This window comes from Scleropages formosus, chromosome 13 (assembly GCF_900964775.1).
Source record: "Scleropages formosus chromosome 13, fSclFor1.1, whole genome shotgun sequence".
Classification (NCBI taxonomy): domain Eukaryota; kingdom Metazoa; phylum Chordata; class Actinopteri; order Osteoglossiformes; family Osteoglossidae; genus Scleropages; species Scleropages formosus.
In genome coordinates this window covers 12,108,120-12,123,745 of record NC_041818.1, presented here as the reverse complement: position 1 = coordinate 12,123,745, position 15,626 = coordinate 12,108,120, and the positions used below count along the sequence as shown (strand labels likewise).

The 15,626-nt window shown below is 43.6% G+C and overlaps 1 protein-coding gene across 2 annotated transcripts in view; it reads left to right on the top strand.

The window, feature by feature from the left end:
• spock1 (SPARC (osteonectin), cwcv and kazal like domains proteoglycan 1) overlaps positions 1 to 15,626 on the top strand; it is a 192,134-nt gene that overhangs the window by 24,669 nt on the left and 151,839 nt on the right. The gene's annotated exons all lie outside the window — the stretch shown is intronic.

Genomic DNA, 15,626 nt, shown 5'->3' with positions numbered 1-15,626 from the left:
TGCGTAACCATCATGCTTGTGTTTTCATAAGTAGCAGATGGTTCCCTCTGTAATTGTTCTACTGCTGTTGTAAGGAGCTGTGCTCAGTGGTGCTACTCAGGTTAGTGCTTAAGGGCTCTCTCTTTGCAGACTTATTTTGTTTCCACACACTAAGACTTGCAGTAAAGAGGAAACTGGCTTCTCCGTTCTCCGGCGAATAGCCATACATCAGATGAATAGATAAAACTGCACCCTCGTCATAAAAAGGTCGGCCACCAGTGTCACCTTAGTTCTGGCAGGCGCGATGTGATATGAGGTGCTGTGCGATCCTGATAAGGTTATATGCGTTCATAAGGTACATGAAAGCAAAATGGGTGAGTAGCCATTTCTGGGTCTCTAAGGCAATAAGGGTTGCTGTGAGAGGGCCAATGCACCGATAAAGACTCTTTATCTGAGCTGTTCCATGCGGCTCAGGACTGTCCACTCTAGTTTCTTGTTTAGTGGCCTACTAGTGGCAAACCCTTTCTCCTCAGCTAACTGGAATATCCTGCTAATGGTGCCATGAGCTTGCTGCTAGCACTGTGATGAACATAATGCTAGTGCTAGCTTGGTGCTTGGGCTGCAGTGAGGTACAGTATGGTCTGTGGTATGGGCCAGCTGGCAGCATAGTGGTTAGTTGCTGCCTTTGGACCTAAAGATCACAGATATGAGTTTCACCTCTATCTGTAGTACCCTTGAGCAAGGTGCATACCTTAAATTGCTCCAGTAAAATTACCCAGTTGTATAAATGAGTAAACAATTGTAAGTAGCTTAATATTCTAACCTGCTTTTGGAGAAAAGCATCTGATGTAATTGTATGTTCTTTATGGGTCTAATAACTGCAGCAGCATAGTGGATATGAATTCTTGACTGATCTCTCAGGTTAAATACCTGTCCTGTTGTCTGCATGGTCCCAGTTTCATAAACACCCGAATGAAAGGGTTTTGAAGGCTGCTGACATTATTTGTTCTCTGATTATTGGAGGGTTATTTTGAAGTAAGTTGCTGGGAGGTCAGTAATGATAGACTGTGAGGCACAGATGTAGTGAGTGAGGTTAGAATTATGGTGTGAGCAAGGAAAACATGGTGAGAAGGGATGGAAGGTGTATTTGGGTTAGGAGTGTGTTGTGTACTCTCTCTCTCTCTCTCTCTCTCTCTCTCTCTCTCTCTCTCTCTCTCTCTCTCTCTCTCTCTCTCTCTCTCTCTCTCCAGGGAAGCCAACCCTTTGAGGGTCATGTTTGTTGTTGAGAAAAGATTGTGCTGATTCTGAGGAATTCTCCATAAATCCATGGAGTGTCCAAAGGACATTGGGTGATGGCTCTCGTGTCTTCTAGCAATGAATTCCAATATGGCATGGATGTGGAAGGGGGTGGGACAAACTGAGTGAGCTGGAGCCACATATTTGCCTGTTCTGATGGCCCAGCTTTGGGAAGTAGGTGCCCTCCGTGCTCTTAATCTCTTGGTCTTTAATAGTCTGGTCCTTGGAAAATGCTGCATGTTCACCTTGGTAGCCTGGCTCCATGTTGTGCTGCTGGCTTGCGCTTCAGGAATGAGGCGGAATCTAAACACATTCTGCAACAGCTCATCAGTCATTTATTATTTATTCAGTTTAAAATCCATCAGTACAAGGCACTCCTAAGTTATTCTGCCAGCAGCGGTTCTCATCCCAACTGGAGGCTGGGTCATAAAGCAGGTCTTGTTCAAACAGTGTTACATCAAGTTGAAACGATGCCTTGATGGATATCTAGAGCCAGGCCTCCTGCTAGGGCCAACAGCCTAACTGCTGTCATTTTCAATTTGCAGGTGAGCAGTCCAGTCTGATGCTTATTTTTTCTGACTTCTTGTCTTGTTTTTATTGCTGTGCTCATGTGCTTTATGCCTGCTGTTGTATGCCTGCGTTCATTTGCTCTAGCTCTATCCTCATCTGCTCTTGTGCTTCCCACTTTGCTCTTTTAGATGTCATTTGCTGTAGTATCACGCTCTGTTGCTTTAGAACTGTATTTGTTTGCTTTAGTGTTAAGCTCATTCGCTTCGGAGCTGTGCTGGATTGCTTCGGGATTTTTTTTTTTTTTTAAATTCCTGTAGCATTGTGTTCCCTTGCTTTCAGTACTATGTTTGCTTACTTTAGTGTTACATCTGTTTACTTTAGCATTGTGCTCATTTTCTTTATCGCTTTAATGCTACATTTCCTTGCTCTATATCATTGGGCTCACTCACTTTATCACTATGTTTATTTAATTTATCTCACTGGCCATTGCGCAGTGAAGCTTGATACCGCCTTACTGAGCTTCTAGGGAGTTTGACTGGAACATGCAGAGTGAATAAAGTGTGCTGTGAGCTCAGTTCTCAGTTCAGTATTGTGTACCTGATTCCAGCTTTTCATTGCTCACAAATAGAGAAATCTTTCGTTTATGTTCTGCATGATAGGAGTGGTGCTGACTTTAGTTAGCAGGACCGCGATTGTATTTTTAATGTTAGATTTAACTGGATGGCCCATCAGTTTCTGGCTCTGACATCTCGGTGCTCGTCTCTGCATTGATGGGAACCGGGGACAGGGCGAGAAACATGGATTTGATCTGTGCAGATCGATGCCATTCGATTCAGGCACTTTATGAAAGGCCACCTGTTCGGCCTCTTCTCGGAGAGTGGATGATTGTTCTTTTTGCTTTCTTGAATGAGGAAGCTAATAATCCATGTGACCCCAAAATTCGGTTCCCCTTGAGATGACCGTGCCTTATCTGTCCTTCAGGGCTGGGGATAAACCTCTGTAGGCCAGTGACTTTCTTTCTTGTGAGACCTTGACTGACGTGCTGGGCTGGGTCTAGTTTTCATGGCTGTCTCCAGGTGCCAGCTGGTGGCTATCATTCAATCAAGGAGGGCCTTTAAGCATACAGGGATGAGATGAGGTCAGTACTGCAGACATCAGCAGCTAAAGTTTCTGGTTTGGGGCCATTGATGTCATTGAAGAGGACAGCAGAAAAGAAAAATACCCAGCGTTAGAGCAGAAGCTGTTATACTCCACAGCAGCCTATTACATAGCCCTTCCTCCCTCACCTTGTGCTTGTCTCCGCTGGTTTAAAGAGAAGGTCTGCAGACGAGCGGGTTCTGCAGATTTTGGCAGGAGAACATCCAGATAGGGTCGGTGTTAGTGATGGCCCCTCCCTCAGGCTTCAGCCTGTTGCCTGCAGTACCTGCTGTAACACTAAATAAGTACACTCAGACAGAACCACCCATGTACGTACACACTAATAAATGCACACAGTCCATGAGAATCAGAAAGTGTTAAGCTCAAAGTACAAACTGTGCATTTGCAGTAATGTAAAAAAAAAAACAATGATTCAAAGACTTTTTGGAGGAAGTCCACTTTACCTATATAAAGATGAGGGCCTTGTATTGTCTGTGTTTACCCTTCTCTTAGACAGAAAAGAATACATGAGCAGAACTATCCTTTTTTTTTAATAAATAAATGAGTCACTAGGTCAAATGCTTGTTTTCCTGCACGTCCAATCACAGGTAACACATGCAAACTTGACGAACCCAATTCTGAACCCTCATTTGAATACACAGGCCAAGTGCTGTGACACATTAGCCCTAGCCAGTGTGCCACAATGTAACCCTCATCATAATGCACTGTTTCTAATCTTTGGCCATGACACCACAACCCTACAGTTCCTTGAGACAGCATGGGCCCCTTGGTCGAGCCTCAGCATCTCCTTGTCACTGTTTATCAGTCTAAGCACCTAGGAGGCCCTTCCTGCATTATCTCCATCTTCATTCTTTATGCTTTACCCTCATCCCCACGTTACCTGTGCTCAGCCCACGTGACCAATGAAGAGGGAGCACCCTAACCATCACCAGTCATGGCTATTACTGAACAAATCCAGCTATCCAGCTCACACTCTCTGGCTGTGAGACCTTGATTTGTTTCTCTCCCCGTGTGAGTGAACTCATGGTGTATATCATTTTTATAATGCAAACTCTATGCTAGTTCTTTTGTGTAGTACTGGTTAAAGGCTGTATTACACGTGGCACATTTCGTTGTGGGACTTCTCGACAATGATAAAATTTATATTTTCTAATTCCATGTATTGTTTTTCAGTTCAGTTTTATTTAATGTCCAAGTTGGGGTTTATGCTCAGCTGCACACCCACATGTTTAGCAGCTCACATGTTCTCCTCCACTTAATTTCCCTCTCCTGTTCTGCCTTCTTTCCCACTGTGAATCAGCTGGCACCTGCAGGGTGCTCAAGTGCTGATGGGCACACTGATGCGTCCCTCGCCACTGGCAAATGGTAACACACATGTGCCTGACAGAGCTGAGGAAGCTGTTTGGGACGTAAATAAAATCCCAGGCAATCTACTGTTCTCACTCATTCTGCCACTAGGGGCCATACATCACAGCTGGCAGCTGGCTCACAGTGAATTGGGCTGTAGTAACTGGGTACATTCCTTAACCAACTGAGCTGCAAAGGCGACCCAGATCAATGCAATCGATTTAGTTAGATGGTGTCTCCTTGCCTTAGGACAGCAATCTCAACTGATGCAACACCTTTTTTGGGTTCTAAAACAAGAAGCAGGCAGATTGCCTGTTAGTCCATGCTTCCCTCTGTCCTCTGACTGCCTGTGGAGGGAGGGCTGCAGAAAGGTGTCCTCTCCATCAGCTCCTGCCTGCATCCATGTGACTGAGCTGCCACCTGACAGACCTTCCCCATCAGTGTGATAATCCCCTGCTATTTAGTCGTGCACTCCCCCCCCCCTCCCCCACTGGGGACACACTGCTCTGATCTGCTCAAGGTCAGAACCCTGCAGACAGAAAGCTCGTTCCTCTAGGCAATGCCTGTGAATACAGGCACCGCATGTGAAGGCAGACCTGATGGGATTGTGAAGCGGACAAGATCTGTGACTTTTCCTGACATTTACAGTTGCAGACCATGTCCGCAGCTGCTGGCGGTAATTATTACTGCAGACTTTGCCAGCGACTTTGGACCTGCATGGCCTGCCTTTGTATACTTGTATGTGGAGTCACTCCTGTCATTTCCCTAGTTTTGCTCTGTTATTTTTAAGCTCATTCTGCCTCTGTGGACAATCTGCATCCATACAAAGACAGTAAAATCTTTTCATTGATGGTAGACTGCTTTTTCACTCTCTATAAGAAGTTTACGTAGTTAGTGCAAATTATGAACTTTGTTTTTACTGAGCGGAGGTTTGACATTGAAGCCATTTTAGTTTTAATAGTCTTTAAGTGTTACAAGGCTATGTTTAGTTAGCCATCTCAGCATGCCATTTGTCTTCAGCAGATCTGGACAACTGAAATTCTTTTTCCACACTTCAAAAGTGTTTCAGAACAGAGCGCGTGCACTGTTTTCATAAACTTTGACCAGCGAAAGAATTATTCAGTACTCTACTGCAGCGTATCTTGACATGGGTTTAATTCCCCTTTTAAGGCTGCTTGCTGTGGATCACTTTCTGGCAGAACCACTCTGGCACATTTATAGTATTACAAAATACTTTGGGGTTTGTTTCTTTCACAGGCACTATCACTGTGGGTCCTTTGTGGTAAAAATATGATAATTCCCCATGAAATATTTTTTTATTGGGGGGTGCAGTGGCGCAGTGGGTTTGACTGGGTCCTGCTCTCTGGTGGGTCTAGGTTTGAGTCCCGCTTGGGGTGCCTTGCGACGGACTGGCGTCCCGTCCTGGGTGTGTCCCTTCCTCCTCCAGCCTTATACCCTGTGTTGCCAGGTTAGGCTCCAGCTCCCCGCAACCCCGTATGGGACAGGCGGTTTCAGGTGATTGTGTGTGTGTGTGTGTGTGTGTGTGTGTGTGTGTGTGTGTGTGTGTGTGTGTGTATTTTTTCTTGTATGTTTAATATTGTTCTTAAACTTTTGTCATCCTTGCATTAAATGAGGCAAGTGATTACCTTAGTCTGTGACATGGTGGATCAAGATGTAAAGGTCCCTTGAGATGTGTATTTTAGGTAGTCAGCCTATGTATACAGCAGAAAGTCAAGGCACTTTGCTCATGTTGTGCTAAAGCTCATATGTCTGGCTGCCTTTCAATCCTTTTTCCTGCAAAGGAGGACATGCTGTTGAACCCGACACTCATTCTGTGTCACTGAATCATCAGGTCCGCATTTAGAACTCATGTAGAGGTCAGATATTACGTCTGCACTCCCAGGATGCAGTGGGTGATGACAAGTCATATAGAGAGCTAAGAGGTGAACCGGGCTGTGCTCATGAGACGCACGGACTCCACCATGGTGTGCAGCGTTGCGTGTTGTTAAGATGCAAATCCTGAGGTTCGCCCCCCCATGCCTTAAAAGTCAGTTTTGAAAATCAATTAATGTGCCTCCTATTTGGCTCCTGCTCTCCTGTCGAATGTGAAAAGCACAAAGTTTTTAGTTTCTAAGAAAAGTCTTCCGTTGGAAGCAGCATTTTAATTTATTTACATATTTATATTTTCCGCATGAACCCCTCGGCTGGACCGGGGGTCTGGGGGGCAGAGCGAATCGTTTTGCGGGTGGGTATGCTGACGCACCATGACAAACTCCTGTGCTCAGCTGTGCAGGCACATCAAAGAGGATCCCTCCAGCTTTTGGAGTTCTTCCTGCACCCTGTCTTTGGCTCAGGGTGCAGGTCCCTTCTCATACCTGGGGGCATGGGGGGGTGATTTGAGAGTGGGTGGGGCTGGATGAGTGGTGGCAGAGATAGCCAGAGGGGGGCTTTTATGCCGCAAGGCTCCAAGGACTGCTAATTGGATAAATGTAACGGGATTAAAGCGCTGCATGACCCTGGCTTCGTTGGGTAATGGATTGGAAATGCTTCAACTGCTTGCCCTGCCATCTCTCCTTTCTGGCAAGGCCCGAAGCCAGCCCCACCCCCATGCCACACCCCTGACAGATGTCCACTTCCCCTTTCTGCACTTGGGGAAGAACCACCTGAATGTAGCTGTGGTGGAATAATCTATGCCAGCCTGCCTGTCACATGTTACAGCCACTGGCCTCTTATGCCAAGGAATAAAAGAAATCTCTTCCAAAGTGCATAAACAGGAAAGCTGATAGAATGTAAGAAGCCCAAAACTTGTCATTTTCCATTTTGAAGGCTTAATTTGAGCATTGTCAAGCTGTCAGAGGTTTTTTTTTCTTTTTTTTTCTTTCTTTATAAAATTATGTAAGGTATGCATTTGGAGACCTAAAGCTGGGCTTTAATTGATACAATTCAGGAAATCTTGCATGGGGATACAAAAGCGGTTCAACCTTCACTGTGTTGAGATGAAATGTCTATCATGGATTCAGAGAGCAGATAACATGGAGCAGTGGGGGAGTGGTGTTCAGTCTTGTTTCTGAAGGACTAAGGCAGAGTAGCTATGGTATTGTAACAATAGCTGTAGCTTTCTTAAATTGGCTGGCATTCAACTTTTGGCAGAATAAGGTACAAGGACTCAGGATCATGCGAAAGGCTTGACTTCGTAGCCAGAGCTTACCAAGACACTGGTGATATAACAGTGCTGACAGATGTTAGTGCTGTTTTTACCAAAAGGGTTCAATATGGTCAGGGAGGCAGACCTTTGTTCATTTCTTGTTTTGCAAAACAGTAGGCCCCCTACTTAAGAACTTAATGGGGAGCAGAGATTTGGTTTGTTTCTCCTTGTGTTCATTACTCAAAAGTTTGTTAAATATAGCACTGAGCACGAGAGGGGCTCGTTAATTCTGTATGCAACTACTTGGGTAATGTGCACTGGTAAAAATGCTGTAATGGACTAAGTTACTGTACTTTGAGAACTGTGTGACTGGATCCATCTCTCTGTCTTGGCCAAATGCAGTTTTATTTACTCTGAGTTGTATGTGCTTTGTACAAAAGTGTTTGCCAAATGAATAAATGTAATCATCAGAAACCTGGACAGCTCCACAGGGGATTGACACTATGGGGCTTCTGAGATGAGAATAGACCAGGACAGCAGGCTGGCATGCTTTCTCTTATGCCTGGATATTTTGAATCCCTTGGCAAGGATGTGTTTACGACATGGTGTAAATAAGAAAGTACAATAAAAAGCCATGGCCAGAGGTAGACCAGGGTGTCTGTGCTCATCTACAGCTCTGGAAACCCTTTTACCTAACACACTGCATAAAATTTGCTACTGCCCAAAACAACTGTAGTAATAATAAATAAAAGTGTAATTATAGGCCGTGTGCATGTACAAAACCATGTAAGTTGTACGTAATTGACCTTGAAGTGTAGAGGGCAACTGCATATAAGCTCAGAGCCAGAGTTGCTGCATAGAGGTAGAGGATGACGGAGAGGCGACATTTCACCGATGTTTGAAAACTGGTAGATGTGTAAGGTGTAATATTATCTATATCCTGTTCATCAGCTGTTTGCTTCTCCACTCTTTTGAAAAATGCAAAGCAGCACACGCTGACAGGGTTTCGGGTGACACTTTGGTGCACTATGCACATTGATACGCTAGCTCTCTTTTTGACAAAACAAATACTAAGTAGGACTCAATGTTTGTAACAGCAAAAAGTTTGTATTTTTGTCAATCAGATACCCACTGTATGTCACTCCAAATCAGAGGATAGGTCTGGTCATCCTTCAGAAGTGACTACTCATTGAAATTGAATTTGGGCTTCCCAAACAGGATAATTGATAAGTTCTAGATTCTGCTGGAGATGACCTCCCTCCTACAGCCCTTTATTCTCAGATTTCTGTGTTCAGCAGACCATGGAAATAAAATCAGGGCACAGTGTTACCACTGGCCACAGTCACCCCTTTCCCCACCTTCCAATTCTTCCAGAGTCGCTGACCCTCATTACTGTAGGTTGACATCTAATTAAACCAAATTAGGATAGAATTGACTTAGCAAGGTAGAAATAATGAAAATATTTTAGTTATGAAGCAGTGGGTGTGAAAGTGCATATTGCAGTTGTAATTGCACAGGTGAAAAGACAGCTTCCTTTGAAAAATAAATAATTGTCATGTTGATACTGGAGAGAATATTCAGAGGTGAGCATATGGGGGGGACAGGGGGCGCAGTGGGTTGGACCAGGTCCTGCTCTCCAGTGGGTCTGGGGTTCGACTCCTGCTGGGGGTGCCTTGAGACAGGCTGGCATCCCATCCTAGGTGTGTCCCCTCCCCCTCCAGCCTTACACCCTGTGTTGCCGGGTTAGGCTCCATCTCCCGCAACCGCTGTATGGGACATGCAGTTTCAGACATTGTGTATGTCTATGTGTATGTGTGGTTAGTGGGGGGGTTATTTCTTTTGCAGAAATACACTGAGATCCTTGTGGGTTCTTTCATGCAACCTTTCACCCTTCTCTGCTTGCTTATGAAACAAAGGCCTCAGAAAAGGAAAGTAACCTCAAACTTCCCTGACCTTGAGCACCATGTGCAAGACGAATGCAGGGTGTTCTGATGACCATATTTGGTCTTTTTAGCTGTTGGTGTCATGTGCAATAGCAGGTAGCATAGTTCTCAGAATCACTGCTTTTTTAATCAAAGGCTCCTAGTTTTGATCTCTGCTCCTCCTGTAGTGAGGTATGTACCTGGAATTGCTCCAGTGAAAGTCAAAATTATCCAACTATAGAAATGGGTAAAAATCAAAATCAGCTTCCTAAGTCTGGAGAAAAGGATCCACTAATGAGTAAATAACTGTAGCACTGGTGCCCTTATTTACCTATCTGGCAATAAACATATGGGTCAGCTTGATTTAGATCCTTGCTGTAATTGGGCTCAGATGGCTTTTTTAAAATCTACTGTGTGTTGAAATGAAGTTAAAAAAAAAAAAAAATTAAGTGCAAAAAAGCAAGTCTCTTCTGCTGTAGCTGTGTGTGTTTCTTTTTTTTTTTAGCTTCAGATATGACTGCACCAAGTTGACATGGTGAGGAATGCATAAATGGAGGAATTGTGGCTGGATCAGAGCGGGTGTGTTTTTATCTGCCTGTGCCTAGGTACACCAGTGATTGCCCTTGGAATGGGGGAGTGTGTTCATTCAGGTATGCCTGTGACTGGAATACAAGAACATTTATCCCTACTAATAGGCTCCGAAGGCAATGTCTTTACCTGCGTATGATGACCAACCTCATTAGACTGTGGAATCATGCTGCACAAGCAAGGTGAAACTAATGGAAAGTCTTTTTTTTTCTCTCCACTGTTTCAGACCAGTCATGTATGATATTGTTTACAAATAAGGTACTATGCTGTTTCTGTAGATTTAACATCTCTATTTGGTGTAGCCATAGTTCAGTACTAGATGGTTCCTCGACAACAGCTCTGGTTTTAGCTATTCCCTGTCCAAGAATTTGAGGAGCATAAGGAGGACTTGGTTGGGCCCATTGTCTTTGTATTTACTATTATTTGTTTGTCTTACCCAGAATCACTTACAAGCGTTACTCACCATGCTATTGGCGGCCGGTCTTGCTGCTTGGGCTCACTGTGTGGCTCTGTGATTTAATGTTGGACCTGAACAATGACCCATAGTGATGCTCAAGCAGACGTCAAAACACCTCCACACCACTACTGTTATATGGCTAATCTGTTTCCTCTTTCTTTTCCCATGCATTCCCGGCCCCATCTGCGCTCTGTCCAAAAGGTGAGTTACATTCAAATCCTGTGTGTGTGTGTACACTTTTCCTTTTAAAGAGGGAAGTCTATTCTTAGTATAGTGGGAGGTGTTTTTTGTAAAGTGAGAACATGACATCTCCTGTAGATAAAGGGTTATGTTTGAATTTTCTAAAACAGATTTTCAATGGAGGGTATGAAAAATTTTGATTTATAATGTTTAGGGACTGTAGAATGATTTTTATGCGACTCGGAAGACACTAGCTCTTGAGTCGAAACAGAATGGCTGGTATTTTTAATACAGACCTCAAACCATGTCTGTAAGGTTGGATACCAAAGCATAACTATGAGCCTCAGTATGCTCTCTGTTAGAAATGGTACAAGACCAAGCACAGAAAAACAACAACAAAAAAAGCAAAGGGAACTGAAGCAGTCTCTCTTCCAAGAGGAGCTCAGAATGAAGGTGGAGCTGCCTGTGGGGTCTTGTCTTCTCGTTGACAGACTAAGGGGCAGTATGGCAGTTTAAAAAAATGGCCTGGAGACACAGTGATTCAGGGAGGCGCCCTCCTGTCATGCCTCTAGAAAGACAATTTCTTCACTATAATATACATATACTGTAAATAAATGGCTAAGCCTGTAAGCTTGTAAGTTGCTTAGGACAAAAGCATTTTCCAAGCATCTGAATGGCTAATTTACCAACTGTGAGCACAGCCTTTCCAATTAGATCCTTTCATAGCAGCTGCCTTACTTAGGAATCCTGCCATACTGCTAATGGGCTTTTTGTGCTTGTCCAACTAATGTTTTCATCTGGGTCTGTCATTTCTTGAGGGGGGGATGTGTTCTCCTCGTTTTACCTTTAATTTATGATAATGGGTGAGGAGGGTTACTGGATCAGACAACAACAACATCCGCTTACATCAATTAAGATGAGGAAGAAAGCAGCCGTCATGCAGCAAACTGGGCAAACGAGCCACGCAGATGCAGTATTTCTCTGAACCTGACAGTATTTCCTTATAATGCATTTTATTTCTGTCTCAGACATGCTGTATTTTTGCCTTCGCTGGTAATCGGTCTTCTCGACAACATGAATTTCGTGCGAAACGCCTGAACATTCGTCAGTTCCTAGACAGGCACCGCCTTTAGGCCTGCCTGAACAGCCCATTGTTTAGCTGTTTGGGCGCGATTGGTGTGTTGAGCTATTTGGTCAGCAAGGCATGTTTTCCCCTCTATTTTTGTTTGGACAGCACTGGTGTGAATGTGTGTTGTGACAGCACAGCGTTTGTTCTGCAGAACTGGACAGGACTCACATGTTGTTTGATCAGTGGTTATTTCCTGTTTGGACAGGACTGGTTGGTTTGTATGCTACCTATCTGAGCAGTCCAGTTTGGACAAGGCTTTATCAGGAATAATGTGTTTGAACATGACAGTATTCAGATGTTTTAATGGGTGTTTATTCACAGTGTAGCTGTGGTTCCCCTGGGGAGAGAACTCAGATGTGCTCATGAGCACGACCATAAAAGTACTGAGACGTCATAAATATGATGGTGCAGAAATAACCCAGCTAATATGAACAGATTTCTCATAGAGAGAAAGAGCAGAAAATTTTTGCATAAGAAAGGACCCCTCCCTGACCCTAGTATGACTGCTCCCCATCGTCAGACACTTTGGACCCAGCTTGAGCCAGGAGGCAGAAGGTCTTGGAACACCCGTGGAAATGACTGGAATCAAACCTGACAAGATGTCTCAGAAGTGCAGTGTTACCTTCAGTTTACTGCTAATGGGCATAAATGTGCTGTGACCGGAGACATTCCAGGAAAAACATGGTATGATTTCAGGCCAAAGCTGCCATTGTTTGTTTGAAGAGGGATGATGTCACTTTTTGTCCCCAAATAATTGTCTGATTTTAAATTATGCAGGGTCATTTTGATCTAAAAATCTTAAGGCAAGGTGTTAATTGCGAACTGTTTACTGAGTGAAGACCTTGACACTTGTGTTTCATAAATAGCATTGAAGTGAATATTACTGACCTTTGTTACACAGTCAGCATTCTGTAATGTCCTGCTTCTTTATGGATTCTTGTCAGCTGCAACCAAGAGAGTGAAAGGCAACCCCTTTCGCATGGCTGAAAATGAGATGTTTTCCATCTTCTAACTTACTATGAGTGGGTGAGTGACAGACTGTGAGTGAGTGGCAGCCTTACAGTTTACTGGTGTGCTGCCCATGGTGTACCCTTTATCAGCCTGGTGCCCTGTGCTTCCACAGTAGGCTCTGGACCACTGTGATGCTGACTTGGAGAAGCGACTGTCGATACTGAGTGAGCGCATAATTTACGACAGCATCCCTGGAACTTTTGCGAACGTTGCATGTATAAATAAATCGGATGAAATGCAGTCTCTGTATTCTCTGAGATGTATGTCGCTTTGGAGAAAAGCGTTTGCTAAATGTAGATGTATTTGTCTCAGAAATGGCAAATAAGTTCACAAGAAGCTTGTGTATGTAGCCAAAATGGAGCATTATGGGAAAGTTGCTGCAGGCTTTCATTGCAGCCAAGATCATGAATCAGATGGCGGGATGCTGAAGCACAGCACTCGCAACATAACTTTGTTTTTGGCTTGATGTCAGAGTTGTGCTTTCATGTTTTTTGTCGTTAAGGGAGCTAATTATTTCCTTCTATGATTCTGTTTTAATGTTCTGTGATCCCAGGATTTTTGTCAGAAAGAATTCCTTCCCATGGGGGGATATGAATCAGGACTGAGATGGCGAGCAGTATGGAAGCTATATGGTCCCCGTTGCAGGGACATCCCCCTTCTAGGTTTGGGATGCTGCTGTCCCTGTGGCTGTCCTGTCCTGTCCTGTCCTGTCCTGTCCTGCAATGGTCTCACACAATGTGCTTCATGTTGCTGTCGCCTTATCCCACTGAATTAGGAGTTTGTTTTCACAGAAGTTGGTACTCAGATTCTGTTCTTTCACGACATGCACAGTATGCCAGACAACACTTACAAGTGCTCCCGAATTTCTCATTGCTGTTTCAGTTTTGTGGGGAACTGGTACTTCTTGTATGCGTTCATGTTTACTGTTGTATTTGGGCCCTCTTTCCTGTGAAGAAGAGGTGCCTTGTGGGATGGTTAAGGACCCCGGTGAAAATCCTCGAGTTCAGCTGGGGCACAGACTACGCTGGTCTGCAAGGCTAATTGAAATCATGTATTTTCTTTTCTCTCTTACATATGATAAATTCAAGTGTCATCTTCTACACCTTCCCTTCTGCCAACTCAGGAATGGAGAGCTGGAGAAAAAATTACTTTTTTCTTTCTTTCTTTCTAAATGTACTTTGTTTCATTGTCTTTTTTTATTGATTTGTTCATAAAAACAAAAACCCCATAAGTCAAAATGTTACAGATGTTTTATAGATCTTGCTGACTAGCCCCAAACCTTAGGCAGTGCTGTGTTTTCAGCAGGACTTTTCATTCTTTTAAAATCATTTTTCATTCAATTAGTTTTTTCACTATTTCAGCTGAACCCATCAATCAGCATATGTGGAATTAATCATTTACAGAAAAATAACATAAATCACGACCTGAATATAGTGTAAACATACTGAAGTAATCTTAAACTAAATGATGTTTCTTAATTTTTGAACAGCTGGACTCCATTTAAAGTGCTTCTTGAAACTGTGAGCAAACACCTTTGACTCACTAGTACTTGTGAAGAGTGGTGAAGAGGAGCACTCATGCCAGTGTTCAGGGTCAGTTGGAGACTGCTGTAGTGAGCCAAAGGTGGTGCGTGCGTGCGTGCGCGTGTCTTCAGTCTGATACGTCTCCCCCTGCTGGTCCGTTGTGGAACACTCCCTACTTCCTCTGCTTCTCACATGCTCTTATAGAACCCATCATGGGAAGCGTGATGGGGGACGGGGTTACATATGATGGGCTTCCAGTCCTTTGCAGGCCACAAAGACATTTTAAGTGCCTGATTAACGGAGTGAGTCTCTTCCCCGGTTTTAGGGAGCTGTAGACCCTTTGCTTGTGCTGGTTTTTGTTTCAGCCGCCCTCTTAATTAGGTTTGATTGAATTCTTTGCATCTGCATGTAAACAGCTGTAAGCTACAGACTTATAAAACATTAAGATATATTCCCATTGCTTGATTTGCCTTCAAACAAGATTCATCAAATTAGTATGCAGACGAATAAAGATTAATCACTCATACCGTTAATTAATTGTTCAGGGGCTATAAACGGTAAAGTAGTGAGTAATCAATTAATTCATTACTTAATTCACTGTAATTGTTTGGAAATACAAAAATAGAGAAAACATCGTTACCACTATCTTGTGAGGGAAACATCTTCAAAAATCACCCAGAATATATCCAGTTACAGTCAGAATTCACTTAACTGCTCAATCAAGCATAATTCATTTGGAGCACACTTGGTGAAGAATGTAACACATACCCTGGTTTCCCAGGACCAGGGGTGCATAAACTTGTGTATAATGAGTTAAATGTCATATTAAATATGTTACTTAATAGATCAGCGTTATTGGATTTCAGTGTTACACTGGGCACAAAACAAGCAAAGGTTCAGTTCCAGAGTGGGCTCCTGTCCAGCTGTACAACAACATGGGGTCAGGCTGGGTTCTCTGAGACTCTTTTTTTTTCCAGGACTTGGCCCTCGCTCTGCCCTCAAAACAAGCTCAGGAGTCTGGAATGCCCACCCCCGTCTGAGACTACAGTATATGTAAAACATCAGGTTCTGCCTGTATTCTTCGGAGAGCTGAAAATTCATTTGCGCATGAAATTAGAAAAAAAGTACTGTTTGTTGTTTGAAAATGGATGAAATCAAGTAGAGAGCAGCACTAATGAGGCCTCAATACCTGCTTCCTTCACCATCACAGCTGACTGCGTGCGAGTGTGTGCGTACGTTTGTGCATCTACGTCGTTCTGTTTTCATTTGCCCAAAAGGATTATTTTTAGGACAATGTAGCTATTTTTTCACAGCATCTGTTTTACCGTGTATGGTAAATAGAGTAAAACAGATGCTGTGAAAAAACAGACATTGTGTGACA